Genomic DNA, 15092 nt, shown 5'->3' with positions numbered 1-15092 from the left:
GACATTCAACTTGTTAGAGGCAGAGCTAGGATTTGAACCCAGGTCTTCTGACACCAGCCCCAGACCCCCAGGAGTCCTTCAGCACCAACGTGAGGTGTTCTCTGTATAATGGACATTGTGTGTGTGAAAGGAAAAAGGTTAACTTTTAGTTATACACCTGAATTATTGACTTAAGTACTCTATGCAGTAGTTCTAGCTGTCTCATCTTATCAGCATTATAATTTGTATTTATAATATTCCAGCCCTAAAATATTCTCAGATGAGTTGGCCTGCTGGGATGAGTATAGTAATTATTTTAATAATGCTACCTTCCATTTCTAAATCATTTCAAACTTTTTAGAGTACTCATATGTACACGTCATTTTAAAATGAATTAGCTTGACAAAGTGGCTTTACTCTGGGGTTGTAGCCTTTCGTGGTTGTGAATGGAAAAAAGGGCTTTTACTTCCTCTAAGCCAGGATTAAAAAAGAAAAAAATGAGTTACGAGAAGATGCTGGAAGAGACAGAAGTGTTTATTCAAGCAGCCTATCACTGGGAGGCAGCTCTGATGAAGATTGAAGAGCCCTGGACCGGGAAGTGTCGTCGCAGAAACTGGGCATTGAAGCCAGACAGTTCTGAGTTTGAATCTTGGCTCTGCCACTTTTGAGACACATTGTGTTATCTTTCTGAACATTTATTCATTTTTAAAATGGAAATTACACTTTGTACCTTACAGGATGGTGGTGAGGATGAGAAATGTTTGTCCAGTGCATGGAATGTATATAGCAAGCCCTTGATAAGTAGCAGCTATTACAAATTCCCCCACCTCCTGTTGGTGGGGCCTCCCTTTACTAACCTGCACTGCATGTTCTAAAGACCTTTGCCCTGGCTGCTCTTTCCTACCCAGCTTGTGCATTTATAGTGACCAGACCTGACTATTTACTAGGATTCTTGTCCCCTCAAGTGGGTCAGTTGGGAAGTCAACCTGCAGCTCCAGGCTAGATGTGGATGGAGAAGCACCTGTTCCTCAGCCTGTCAATGTGCCCAGACCAGATAAGGGGACCGCTTTCCTGGTTCCTGGTTTGCATTCTGGATTCTTTCTCTGAATCTGGTCTGCCTGGTTGTCCCACTACCACCTGCCTACCCCTCTCCAGCCCTGTCCAGACCACTCTCCCCTGAGCCATTCACATCCCTGTTTTTCCCAACCATTGGAGTCAAAATGAGCAATTGTTTTTTCCTTTCTTAATTTTCTTTTGGATGAAGAGTTGTTTCACATGGATCATTTTAGAAGGAGCTATACTACTTCAAGAGAGAGAGTAGACTTGGTTAATTACATCAAATTCCTGGTCATTTCTTGGGGGAGAATTGGTTAAACTGGTGGTTTACTGACTCCATTGGCTGATGGCCTAACTAAATTGATTGGCCCGTTTAATCAAAACAAGCCAAGCTGGTGACCAGTTTAGACACATACTTGATGTCCCACTCTTGGCTTTTACCCTCGTTTCTCCTTATTTTGTGCCTAGAGTATAATAGCAAAACTTGTTAGAACCCAGGTCTTGTCTTTGCTTTTGCTGGAACTGCCTCGAAAGAATCTGGCAGCTTTGGGGTATGGAAGCCAAAATTGGAGAGATGTCAGCTGTGCCCGTGGTGACAGGTGGAGGGTTGCTGCTTTCAGCAGGGGCCTGAATACTGGGCCAGTGGTCATGCTGGCCAGCAAGCCCCGGCCAAGGAGAGCAAGGATGCAGGCAGCACGTGGGCCTTCCATGCCAACAAAGAGGCAGTTCATTAAAGAGGAACCTGTGACATCAATTATTTGACTCCTTGTCACTCTTTAGGATTGCTGTCATTTCAACTTTTTGACTAGATTCAGTTCCAAAGATCAAGGTATACGAGTCTCCACTGTTAGAAGTCTTGGAAGACTTCTTGTGGGATGAGAAGTGTTTTTCCTCTATTGACTTTTCCCCCTTTCTGCTTCTCTGTGATCAGAGTGCAGGGATTTGAAGGTTTTTTTTTTTTTTTCTTTAAGGTGTAACCTTGGGACTCTCGAGCTTAGAATCTTTGTCAGCCAAGTAAATTGAATTTATTTATTTATTTATTTTTTGAGACGGAGTCTTGCTCTGTTGCATAGGCTGGAGTGCAGTGGCACGATCTCAGTTCACTGCAACCTCCGCCTCCTGGATTCAAGCAGTTCTCCTGCCTCACCCTCCCAAGTAGCTAAAATTACAGATGTGTGTCACCACTCCCGGCTAATTATTTTGTATTTTTAGTGGAGATGGGATTTCACCATGTTGGTCAGCCTATCATCTGACCTCAGGTGATCCACCTGCCTTGGCCTCCCAAAGTGCTGGGATTACGGGTGTGAGCCACCGTGTCCGGCCTAAATTGAAAATTTTAATTGTGAAATGACCTTCTTTATCTATGCTTTTTTACCTTTTAAAATTGATACATAATATTTTACATATTAATGGGGTACATGAGATATTTTGTTACATGCATAGGATATATACTGATCAGGTCAAGGTATTTGGGAGTATCTATCACCTTGAGTATTTATCAATTCTTTTTTTTTGTGTTTCTGTTTTTGTTTCTGAGACAGAGTCTCACTCTGTTGCCCAGGCTGGAGTATAGTGGCGTGATCTCAGCTCACTGCAAGCTCTGCCTTCCGGATTCATGCCATTCTCCTGCCTCAGCCTGCGGAGTAGCTGGGACTACAGGTGCCCACTAGCATGCCCGGCTAATTTTTTTTTTTTTTTTTTAGTAGAGATGGAGTTTCACTGTGTTAGCCAGGATGGTCTCGATCTCCTGACCTCGTGATCCACCCGCCTCGGCCTCCCAAAGTGCTGGGATTACAGCCACCGTGCCCGGCTGAGTATTTATCAATTCTATGCATTGGGTACATTTCGAGTTCTCTCTTCTAGATACTTATCTGTGATAGTTTTGGCCTCAAAAGTTATCTGATGTTAAAACAGCCACATAGCTTTATTTTGGTTGGTATTTTCCGGGTATGTCTTTCCTCATCCTTTTACTTCCAACTTTTTGATATTTTTATAAATAAAAGGACAAACATCATATAGCTAGCTTATTTCTTTTAAACTATATTCTGACAGTCTTTGCCTTTTACCTCGAACATTTAGTCTGTTTACATTGATTATCATTACCAAAATATTTGGATTTATTTTTACCATCTTATTTTATGTGAAATCTTTTTGTTCCACTTTTTCTGTTTTCTTTTTGCCCCCATTTGTCTTCATTTGGATTGGTTATTTCCTCACCTATTTTGTTTATTAACTTAAACACTCTATTTCTATTCTTTTAGTAGTTAACCTAGAAGCTTAAACATGTGTATTAATTTAACAAGGTCTAAAGTTAATTAATATCTTTTCCCTCGTTTTATACAATATATGTAATTAGAATCCAAGTTTTCTAAGCCTGGCTTAACATGACATTATTATCCATACTTTTCTACATTGATTTCTTAAAAATTCACTAATCAGTCATTGTTTTCAACCTTTACACAATGAACATTAATTTAGATTTACCCACATTTATAGTTTTCCTTGCTTACATATTCCTTCGGGCATCTCAGACCTTCCTTTCTGAGCACATCCTTTAAAAATTCCTTTAGTGAGGGTGTGCTAGTTATAAGCTCTATCCATTTTTGGATAGTGGATCTGTTTTGCATAAATGTTTTAATATTACCCTTGTCCTGATAGATACTTTTACTGGATGTATTATTCTAGGTTGACAGTTATTTTCTTTTCTTTTTTTTATTATTATTATACTGTAAGTTTTAGAGTACATGTGCACAACGTGCAGGTTTGTTACGTATGTATACATGTGCCATGTTGGTGTGCTGCACCCATTAACTCGTCATTTAGCATTAGGTATATCTCCTAATGCTATCCCTCCCCCCTCCCCCTACCTCACAACTGTCCCCGGTGTGTAATGTTCCCCTTCCTGTGTCCATGTGTTCTCATTGTTCAGTTCCCACCTATGAGTGAGAACATGCGTTGTTTGGTTTTTTGTCCTTGCGATAGTTTGCTGAGAATGATGGTTTCCAGCTTCATCCATGTCCCTACAAAGGACATGAACTCATCATTTTTTATGGCTGCATAGTATTCCATGGTGTATATGTGCCACATTTTCTTAATCCAGTCTATCATTGTTGGACATTTGGGTTGGTTCCAAGTCTTCGCTATTGTGAATAGTGCCACAATAAACATACGTGTGCATGTGTCTTTATAGCAGCATGATTTATAATCCTTTGGGTATATACCCAGTAATGGGATGGCTGGGTAAAATGGTATTTCTAGTTCTAGATCCCTGAGGAATCACCACACCAACTTCCACAATGTAAGACCAGTTTCAGCTTTCTACGTATGGCTAGCCAGTTTTCCCAGCACCATTTATTAAATAGGGAATCCTTTCCCCATTTCTTGTTTTTGTCAGGTTTGTCAAAGATCAGATAGTTGTAGATATGTGGCATTATTTCTGAGGGCTCTGTTCTGTTCCATTGGTCTATATCTCTGTTTTGGTACTAGTACCATGCTGTTTTGGTTACTGTAGCCTTGTAGTACAGTTTGAAGTCAGGTAGCGTGATGCCTCCAGCTTTGTTCTTTTGGCTTAGGATTGACTTGGCAATGCGGGCTCTTTTTTGGTTCCATATGAACTTTAAAGTAGTTTTTTCCAGTTCTGTGAAGAAAGTCATTGGTAGCTGACAGTTATTTTCTCTCAACTCTTTGAAGATGTATTTTTTCCTTCCATTTTTGATGCTGAAAAGTCAGCTCAATCTTTGTCAGTGATCTGTCTTTTCACTCTGACTGTTTTTATACTCTTCTCCTTGATTTTGCTTTCTTCAGTTTCACTAAATGTTGAAAATTTTAATGTCTAGATACTGATTTTATTTATTCTGCTTGGCATTTATCGTGCTTCTTTAATCTGAGAATTCATGCCTTAATACTTAAAAATTGTTAGTCATTATTTGTTTGAATATTGCCTCTATCCAATTTCCATATTTTTTTCCTTCTGGAAATCTGGCTAGACGTGTGTTAAACTTCACTCTGTCCCCCATATCACTGACTCCGTATCACTTCTTTCATGTATTTTAACTTTTGTCTCTCTGTGCTGCACTCTGGGTAATTTCTTTAGGTCCATCTTATGGTCCATAAATTATGTCCTTAGCTATGTCTAATATATGCTACTTATCTGTTTTTTGTTTTCATTATTATATTTTATGTTTCAGAAATTCTTTGTAGCTTTTCAAAATGATTTGCTTAATTTGCTTAATTATCTTTTCCGTAATTTGTGTAATCCTGTTTTATTTCTTTATGCATATTAAACTTATTTTATATTCTATATCTGATCATTGTAATATTTCCAGTTTTCTGATGACTTTCATTCAGAGTGATTCGTTTACTCTTATTATTATTTTTTAAAGATACAGGGTCTTGTTATGTTGCCCAGGCTAGCCTTGAACTCCTGGGCTGAACGGACCCTCCTGCCTTGGCCTCCCACAGTGCTGCGATTACAGGCATGAGCCACCATGCTTGGCCCATTTACTCTTCTTTTTAGTGATTTTTTTTTTGTTATAAACCTATTTCCTTAAAATTTTAACTGTGGGGATTGTTAGAGCCCTGTGTTTAAAGTGACTTTCTCCAGAGAGGACAAATTTGAACTTATTCCAGCCATGGCACAGTGCCCACCAGGGGGTGGTTTAATCACATCTTTAGCTCAAGTTGTTATCATTCTTCCAACTCACACTACTAGTGTGAATCTGGTCCTAAACCCAAATGAATGGGGCTTTTGGTTAGAGATTTTCAGGGAGACTTTTTCAAAGTACTTGATTTTTTTTGGTGCCCCTAATAGATTTTAACTCACTAATAGCCAGATAGTTTTCTCCTTTTTGGTGCCATGAGCCCCTTTGGCAGTCTGCTGAAGCTCTTGGGTCCTTCTCAGAATGAGAGTTTTATTTATGGAATTGAAAAAGAAAACAAATATATTGAAATACAGCTTTATTCACAGACCCTTGAAGAGGTGCCCAGAATATTAACCTGTGTGACACATTTAAATTACATCTCTAATCTTGATGGAGAAAAAGTGGTTTATGATAGGACTCATTTCCTCAGTTTCTTAAATGAGGAAATGGAGCTGGCACCAGTGAGCTCTACGAAGGCTCTACTGCAGTCTTCTCATCTGTATTTGAAAAGTGTCTCTGCCATGATAACCACATGGTACCTTGGAAAGGAATCTCTTAAGTTTTTAGTTTTGTACCCATAGGCTTTCCAGTAAAATATGAAATTAGACAAGATCTACACTACCTGGGGTTATTGAACTTATATGTGAATGATGATCTCAGAAAACAAACAAAAAGAAGGGAAAATAAATGGGATCAGTTTTTCTTTGAAAGCTATGATTTATTTCTTTATTAACTGCCACAATAGAATGAAATATTATTTATTCATTGTTCTTTTCGGTAGCTGTGGGAACATTGAACTGCTTCAAATCACTGGAAACAATCCAATTGAACATCCTTAGAAGACTGATTAATTATATCTATATAATAAAATCCTATGCAGCTATTAAAAAGAATAGAGATAGATATGCTCTTATAGAATGAACTCTAAGATATGTCATTAAGTGGAAAAGGAAAAGTGTACATTGTGTGTTTTCACTTGTAAAAATCTGTCCATTCATAAAGCATGTGATATTTCTGGAAAGAGGCACTGGTAATTGGTATCAGCGATTGCTTCTGGAAAGGAACTTGAGATCTGGGGGATGATGGGAGGAGAGACTTACTTTTCATTGTGTGTCTATTTGCATTGTTTGAATGTTTTGCCATGTGGATGTATTAGCTCTAATTAATTCATTAAAGATGAACTGTCCTTGCTTTTAGCAGCTATTGAAATGAAATGAAAGCATATAAAGAATATGTACTAATTAAGCCTGTCAAGTTATATATTTCACTAATGAATACACTACTCTGCAAAAAAGAGAGAAATTCTCAACAACTAGGGCTGCTCCAAATAAGACCAACCAGTATTTGAGTTCAGGGATGAAGATGGGTGGCCCCCGGTTCAGGTGTTCCTTATTGGAGGGTCTTCCTGCAGTTGCTATCTTCCTTACACCACATATCCACTGCTTTATAGCTCTCTGTACTCTCTGCTGCTGCTCTCTTTGGTCTTAAACTTCTGGAGGCATGTTCCTCACACACTACCTGGAACAGAGCAGGTCTACAGTAAATGGAGGAAGAATGAGTCACTCTTGATCCTGCCAGGAGTGAAGTCTAGGGATGCAGAAATAGTAGGAGGCCCCGTGTCTTCCCACAATGGAGAGCGCAGCACAGTCAGGCCCCCAGGTCCCAGTGGCTCTCAGTTGGATGAGGGACCAAGGGAAGGGCCATGGTGAGGAAGCACAACCAAGAAGGACTGAGTCTGATGAGGGCACCATTCTTTGACATCCCTAATTTATCCCAAACCTCTGTTGTGGGGGTGGCTGCTGGGAGAGGAGACAAAGCCCGCAGAACAGTGGGAGTAGTAGGTGGGAGAGAATCAGAGAGAAGTTGGATACCAGCAGTTGTTCAGTGGAATTTCACAGTGCCTTTCAAGAATGAAATTCAATTTATATTTAGAATTTGACTTGAATCCAGAAGAAGCAGACAAGCTGGCTAATACCAAGACACTGTATGAAATAATTTGTGTCGGTTATTGAAAGGATTTGTAATCAAGTGTGAAAAGGATGTCTGGTCATGATCATTCATTCACATATTTTTGGGGCATTGTGTCCCACGAGGTGTATAAGATGAATTAGGTCCTCTGTCTTCAAGTAGCTTATCGAAAAATAATTTTGCATAATGGTTAAGAATGATATGTTGGACTCAAATTCTTGGGTCCAAAGTCTGGCTCTGTTACTTGTGGTGTGACCTTGAGCAAGTTATTGAATCTCCTTGTGCTTCAGTTCCCTCATCGTCAGCGTGGGGACAGTAGTGCCTGTTTCATAGGATTGAATAAGATAACAGATGTAAAGTGCTTAGGGAAGTGTCTGGCATAAACAGGACTCAATGAATATCAGTTTTTAAAAAACATTCAGCCCGTCTGCCATGTGGGGACACAACAGGAAGACAGCCATCTATGAGCCAGGAAGTGGGCCCTCATAGACACTGAATCTGTTGGTGCTTTGATCTTGGACTTCCTGGCCTGCGGAACTGAGAAATAAATTTCTGTAGTTCATAAGCCAAAAAATTCTTTTACATTGATTCACTGTACATTTTTGAAGCTCTTGCAATGTGTCAGATACTGCTGTAGGTATTAGGGATTGTGGACATGGAGGGCAAAAGTCCTGTCTTTTTTTTTTTTTTGGAGACAGAGCCTTGCTCTGTCACCCAGGCTGGAATGCAGTGGTGCAGTCTCGGCTCACTGCAACCTCCGCCTCCCAGGCTCAAGCGATTCTCCTGCCTCAGCCTCCAGAGTAGCTGGGATTACAGGCGTGTGCTACTGTGCCTGGCTAATTTTTGTATTTTTAGTAGAGACGGGGTTTCACCATGTTGGCCAGGCTGGCCTTGAACTCCTGACCTCAAGTGATCCGCCCATCTCGGCCTCCCAAAGTGCTGGGATTACAGACATGAGCCACTGTGCCCGGCATTTTTTTTCAAAAGTCCTGTCTTTAAAGAACTCTGTGGTTGGTGTATTAGTTATTTCTTCCTTTGTAACAAATTACCCAACACTTAGTGGCTTGAAATTACGAGGGACATTTCTTACCTCTCACAGTTTCTGCAGGTCAGGAATTCAGGATCAGCTTGGCCAAATAGTTCTGCTCAGGGTCTGTCAAGAGTTTATATCCCAAATGTTGGCTAGGACTACAGACATCTAAAGGCTTGGCTGGTGCTAGAGGATACATTTCTTCTTTTTTTTTCTCTCTCTTTTTTTTTTTTTTTTTAAATTTAAGTTTTAGAGGATACATTTCTAAGATGGCTCACTCATATGACTGGAACATTGCTTCTTTTCCACATGGGGGTCTTCATGGTGCTGCCCTAGTGTCCTGAAATGTGGTAGCTGGCTTTCCTTTTGAGCAAGTGATCCAAGTGATCATGCCAAAAATTGCAATGCCTTTTATGACTTAGCCTCAGAAGCCAGACACCATCACTTCTGCTATATTTCATTGGTCTTGCAGCTCAGCCCTCTTTCAATAGGGAAGGGACTCTACACAAGCATTGGTACCAGGAAGTGAGTGTCCTTGAGGACTGTTTTGGAGGCTGTCTACCACAGTTGAGGAAGAAGACATATCATCGTACAAAAAGTGCCATGATGGAGATTTACCACAGGGGTCTTCTTGTGGCAGCACAGTCTTGTCAAGAAAGGAGAAAGTGAAGCTTGAGGTCAGTCTTAAAGGAAAAGATATTCAGCCTGGACAAAGGAGAGTGTTCAGGGCAGAAGGAACTGCAGGTGGAAAGTCACAGAGTTGAGAATGAACATAGCATACCCTGAACGCTTGAAGTACATCTCTTGGCCTAAAGCAAAGGGTCTGGTAGGGCAGGGGCAAGAAGATAAGTAAGATGATGATGTGAGTAATGACCTACCTATATGAGAATGATGCAATGATGGTTTAGACAGGTTGTGACAGCTGCACTTAAACTCATAAATGAATGAAAACTATTTCATATTCCTTAAGGATTTAACTCTCTAAAAAACCTTTGTAATGTTTAAGATGCCTGTGCATCCATCCATCCATCCACCCACCCACCTACCCATCCATCCTTCCACTCACCCATCTATCCACCCATGCGTGCATGCATGCATCCATCCATCCACCTATCCAGTCAGTTTTTATTCATTGTGTACATGCACATGAACTTGCATGCGCGCACACACACACACACACACACACACACACACACAATTTTAGCATTCTTTGCATTACTTTTTCTTCATAGCACTAATTACTACCTGGCATTATGTTACATTTTATGTTAATTGCCTGTGTCTTTCTCTAGATATAAACTCTAAGACATCAGAGATTTTGTGTTTATGTCATTTTACCCTTAGTACCTAGACTAATGCTTGGCACATGTTAGGGGCTCAATAAACCTGTAGTTGAATAAATGCAAGAGTGAAGTGAGGTGGTAGAAGTATGCAGAAGATGCTGTGAGAACTTGAGGAAAGAATGAGCATTCCAGACAGAGGAGTTCTCATGAGCAAAGGAGTGGAGACAGAGAAGAGCATGGCCTCGCCTCGCTGTGTAGTGTGGGAAACCAGAAGTATAATTTCAAGACAAAAGCATCTTCTAGCAGTTGCTTTCATTCAATAACTTATTTTTTTAAATTATTATTTTTAAAAAATTTTAAGTTTTACTTTAAATTATGGGATACATGTGCAGAACATGCAGTTTTGTTATGTGGGTGTACATGTGCCATGGTGATGTGCTGCACCTATTAACCCGTCATCTAGGTTTTAAGCCCCACATGCATTAGGTGTTTACATTTGAGGAAAGCTTCTTTGGAGGTATTTATGAATTTAAAACTCCACTAGTGGATAGATTTTCTTTGTGCTGCAGCCATAATAATACTCAGAAACATGAATACCAGAGGTGTATGTCCTTCCCACGAGTGAGCCTTATTCTCAATACTGTGTGTGTTTATCTCTTAAAATATATTTCCTTGCTGCAGTGGCAAGACATTTAGTCTTCTCTATAGAGTTGACATGAGATGTGGTTTTTGGCATCTCTGTGGCCTTGAAGATATTTTTTATGTCAGATTGGTACTAGATAGAGCCACAGTTTGGAATATTTTGCAGTAGAGGAGGCTGCAGGTCTGTGATGAGAATAGGTTGATTCAGCTATTGCTTGTACTGCTACACTCCAGGGACAGCTCGAGGTCTTTTGGTTATGATATTCCCAGTGTTCTTCCTCAGTGCGGGAATGCTGGCATGCCAGAAAGTGCTTTTCTGTGACCTCTGCTTGTCTGCTTTTTGTGAACTTCAGGAAATGGCTACTCAGAAGAAAGATAAAACCTTCATAGATTTCCAAGTACTGCATTTGTGAAATACCTCCTCAGTAGCAGCCAGGTTATGTTCAGGTAATCTGAAAGTATGAACACAGACAACCTTTGAAAACCGTTTCAAAAGAAACAACTTGGCTCCCAGAATTTTGGCTGGTCCCCATCGTTTCCCCCTCAGTGACTCACTTTGGTTTGATGATTGTTACCTACCTCTCCACACACTTAGCACTGTAATTGTTCAGTATCAAAGAATACATCCTCTGGGTTTACAGGGGCAATGAACTTTTGTTTCTATTGAAAAAGTGGAACTCAAGTTTGATCTTAAATTGGAATAAAAAGTTAACAGTGATTGTCTTTGGGTGTTGGGACTGTGGATATGTTTTTCATCCTTCTACTTTTCAGTTTTTCCCTTAAATGTCAATAATGAACATGTATTATTATTTTATAATGGGCTTAAAGCCAAGAAACTTTTTGGAAAATTTGCTCTTCAATATTTTTTTTTCTGTGTGTGATTTCTAGAGATTGTTTCTGCAAAATGGATCCTGATTTCTCATGCTTTTTCTTCTTTGGAGTTTACATTTTAGTGTCTGTTATGGTGGATTGAGTGATGGCTTCAAATAGCAGAGGAAGATTCTCATTTATTAGCTGAGACTTGCCTGGAGAAGGAGGCAAGTCAGAGCCAAGTCAGTGAGACTCTTGAAGTCATCTGAGTCTGGAGCAGGCTGCCAAGAGGAGACATCTATTCCCTACCCCAGACCTCTTAGTTCCTGTCAAGGAAATCCAGAAGCCGCCATTCTTCTGTGACTCTCTGTTGTTGGTAATTAGTCATTAATGCTGTCGAGCCCTGTTTTGCCCTGGCACATGTCTGCCAGTGAGTCTGACAATGTGCCTTTCAGCAGGTGCTTTTGAAATACCACCTCCTGATGGTCCTCTCTGACCTTACGGTTGCATCTTCCTCCCACTAAAAGCAGACACATCAGATACTTTGTGGGACGCTGCCTGTGCCCAGCCTAGGGTAACTAGTTGACCATGTGACATGTCAGATGAAGTCCTAGATCTGGAAGAAAAGGAAGGCAGCAGTTTTGAGCAAAAATAAGACAGGGTTGAAAATAAGCCCTACCTATTTGACCAGCTCACCGATTTTTAACTCCCGGACTCAGATTCCCACAGAAAGCACATGCAGGTGACAAAGTAGATGAAATCAGCCTTCCAACCAACCCGTTAGCTATCCATCACTGTTTGTCTTAAGTAAATAGCTATTTGCAGAGCTGCTTCAGTGGCTTTTTGGTGACTTGGCTTTATGGTATGCTTGTAGCTTTTCCTTAGATGAAAATTTCAGAGGTTGTTCAGTCTGATAACACTCAAGCATAACTGAACACCTCATTTAGTTATAACCTCAAATACTTCTTTATCTTGAAGATGATCAAGGGCAAATGTAAGAAAATCCCCTAATACACAGCCACTTGGGATGAAAATGGGCGAGTTGGGCTTTCCATTTAGGTTCAGTCAAAGACGTATCCGTAGAAAACTGGGTTGGGCACAGTGGCCCACACCTGCAATCCCAGCACTTTGGGAGGCTGTGGTGGGAGGATTGCTTGAGCCTAGGAATTTGAGACCAGCCTGGGCAACGTAGCAAGACCCTATCGTTACAAAAATATAAAAAACATTAGCTGGACATGGTGGTGCACACCTGTAGTCCCAGCTACTCAGGAGACGGAGGTGAGAGAATCACTTGAGCCTGGGAATCCAGGGCTGCAGTGAGCTACAACTGTGTCACTGCACTCCATCCTGAGTGGCAGAGTGAGACCCTGTCTCTTAAACAACAACAACAACAATGACAAAACTGCTCTGGAGTCACCGCATACAGTTCTTTGCTCAACTCCAACACTGCAAAAATCTCCGGCTGCACAGAGATTGCATGGTGGTGCATCACGACCTCTTGCCGTTTTCCAGAGAGGTATGCTGGATGGGACCATAACAGCTGCAAACTCTCCAAGAGGGGGTTCCTAAAATTCATGAACACTGTACTGTACTGGTTGCCTTCACAAAGAACCAGAAGGGCTCTGGTACCCTTGACTGCATGATGAAGAAACTGGACTTCAACTGTGATGGGCAGCTAGATTTTCAGGACTTTCTCAATCTTACTGATGGTGTAGCTGTGGCTTGCCCTGACTCCTTCATCCCGGCTGGCCATGCCCATGAGAAAATCTGAGGTGCCCTTGAGCCTGGCCCCCTGACCCAGTCCCTTTCCTTCTAGCCCCCCTACTTTCCATTTCTCTTCACAGCCCACACATCCCTTGAGCTCAGTGTACCCACCACCCCTTGAAGGTCACTTCTGTTGGTAGTGATAAAACACAATATTGTTTCAAACACACACAAACACAGACCCTCAGGTTTGTAGATAATCTATTAGATGTTCTTTCCTCAGTCCCTTCAGCAGTTACCTTTATAAGGACCTACTATGTGCAACGCTGAGGATTCAGAAAGGAAGAAGACATGAATTTTTCCTGGGTGAATTTATTGTCCTAGAAGGGCAGGTGAGACCCATGCACAAATAGATTTTGCAGAGTTGAAGGTGGATATTGCTTCAGGAAGGCATAAAGTGTTATGGGCCCGAATCTCAACAATTTTACAAGGGGACAACATAAACAACCAACCTGGAACTATTTATAAATATCCATGTGCACATAAAAAAGTGTTTATTTTTCCTGAAGTTTCTCTAACATATGGGCATTTCTCCCTACATTATTTCTATTTATTGCACACACTGGGGCAAATTTATCATCCTGCGTAAATGTCATTAAATTTTACTCACTCTCCACTCTGAGTTAATTTGTTTGCTTTGTAGCTGAAGGGTTGTTCTGATCTTGTCTGAAAGACAGAAAACAGAAGTCTCTCACTTGTGACAACTCCCTCAGCCTCCTTTCTTTACTTGTAAGCTATGTTTCAACAGAAGCAGACTGAGCTTCTCTCCAGAACTTATTCCAACTTGGGGAAATGAATTAGACAATCTGGAAAAAACCTCAAAAGCAAACCTTTCTCCCCCTTGAACAAGTCCCTAAGCAGCCAGCCTGGTTTCTTTCCACTCCGTTAGGCCTTGCTGGGACTCCTCTAGAATTCAAGACCAATTAGCTGTCATTTATTGAGTGCTTACATATAGTCACCTCAAACTCTCTCGCAATATCAGCTGAAGAAACTGAGGCCAAGAAGTCAAGTAATTTAGCCAAGATCACAGAGCTGAAATTTAGACCTGGGTTTGCCTCATTCCAAAAACTGATGATTTTCCCCATTGTGCTATGCTACTCTTAAATCCAAAATCCCAGTAGAGGAGAAGATACCTTTTAGTTCAAAGAATTAAACAACCCCTCCCCCTGCCCCCAAAACCATCTTTATTTGCCCAGCTCTCACATGTCTATAATCCCTTTGTTCTCCTGCCCTTCTCATATCCAGGAGGTAGGTGAAAGCTGGGTGAAATAGCAGAAGGAAGCTGCCTATCATAGCTGTCCCCATGCAAAATAGAAGGGTGTTCTTTAGGTTGGTGCAAAAGTAATTGCCATTGAAAGTAATGGCAGAGGCCGGGCATGGTGGCTCACACCTGTAATTCCAGCACTTTGGGAGGCTGAGGCAGGTGGATCACGAGGTCAGGAGATCGAGACCATCCTGGCTAACACGGTGAAACCCTGTCTCTACTAAAAACACAAAAAAATTAGACAGGCGTGGTGGTGGGCAGCTGTAGTCCCAGCTACTCGGGAGGCTGAGTCAGGAAAATGGCGTGAACCCGGGAGGCGGAGCTTGAAGTGAGCCAAGATCGCGCCACTGCATGCCAGCCTGGGTGACAGAGCGAGACTCCATCTCAAATAAATATGTATGTATGTATGTATGTATAGGCAGAAACTGGAATTACTTTTGCACCAACCTAATACCTTTTTGCCACACTAGAAACCTTCTAGTGATTGGCTGTTGGTGAGTTGGTTTTGCCTCCTGCTCCATAGTTCAGCCTGTCAGGTGTTTCTCTGAGGGTCCGTCGCCCCGTGTGTCCCCTGGCACTATGTGGATCTTCCTGTTTGCAAGGACCTGGAGGCTGCTTTGCAAGGACCTGGAGGCTGGGGCGAGTGGGATGCAGGT

At 41.3% G+C, this 15092-nt stretch overlaps 1 protein-coding gene across 4 annotated transcripts in view; it reads left to right on the top strand.

Annotated features, from left to right (window-relative positions):
* KIAA1549L (KIAA1549 like) overlaps positions 1-15092 on the top strand; it is a 302953-nt gene that overhangs the window by 62659 nt on the left and 225202 nt on the right. The gene's annotated exons all lie outside the window — the stretch shown is intronic.

The sequence above is a fragment of the Pongo pygmaeus genome, chromosome 9, assembly GCF_028885625.2.
Source record: "Pongo pygmaeus isolate AG05252 chromosome 9, NHGRI_mPonPyg2-v2.0_pri, whole genome shotgun sequence".
Lineage (NCBI taxonomy): Eukaryota > Metazoa > Chordata > Mammalia > Primates > Hominidae > Pongo > Pongo pygmaeus.
Note: the sequence above shows the minus strand (reverse complement) of the source record. Positions and strands in the feature narration are given on the sequence as shown.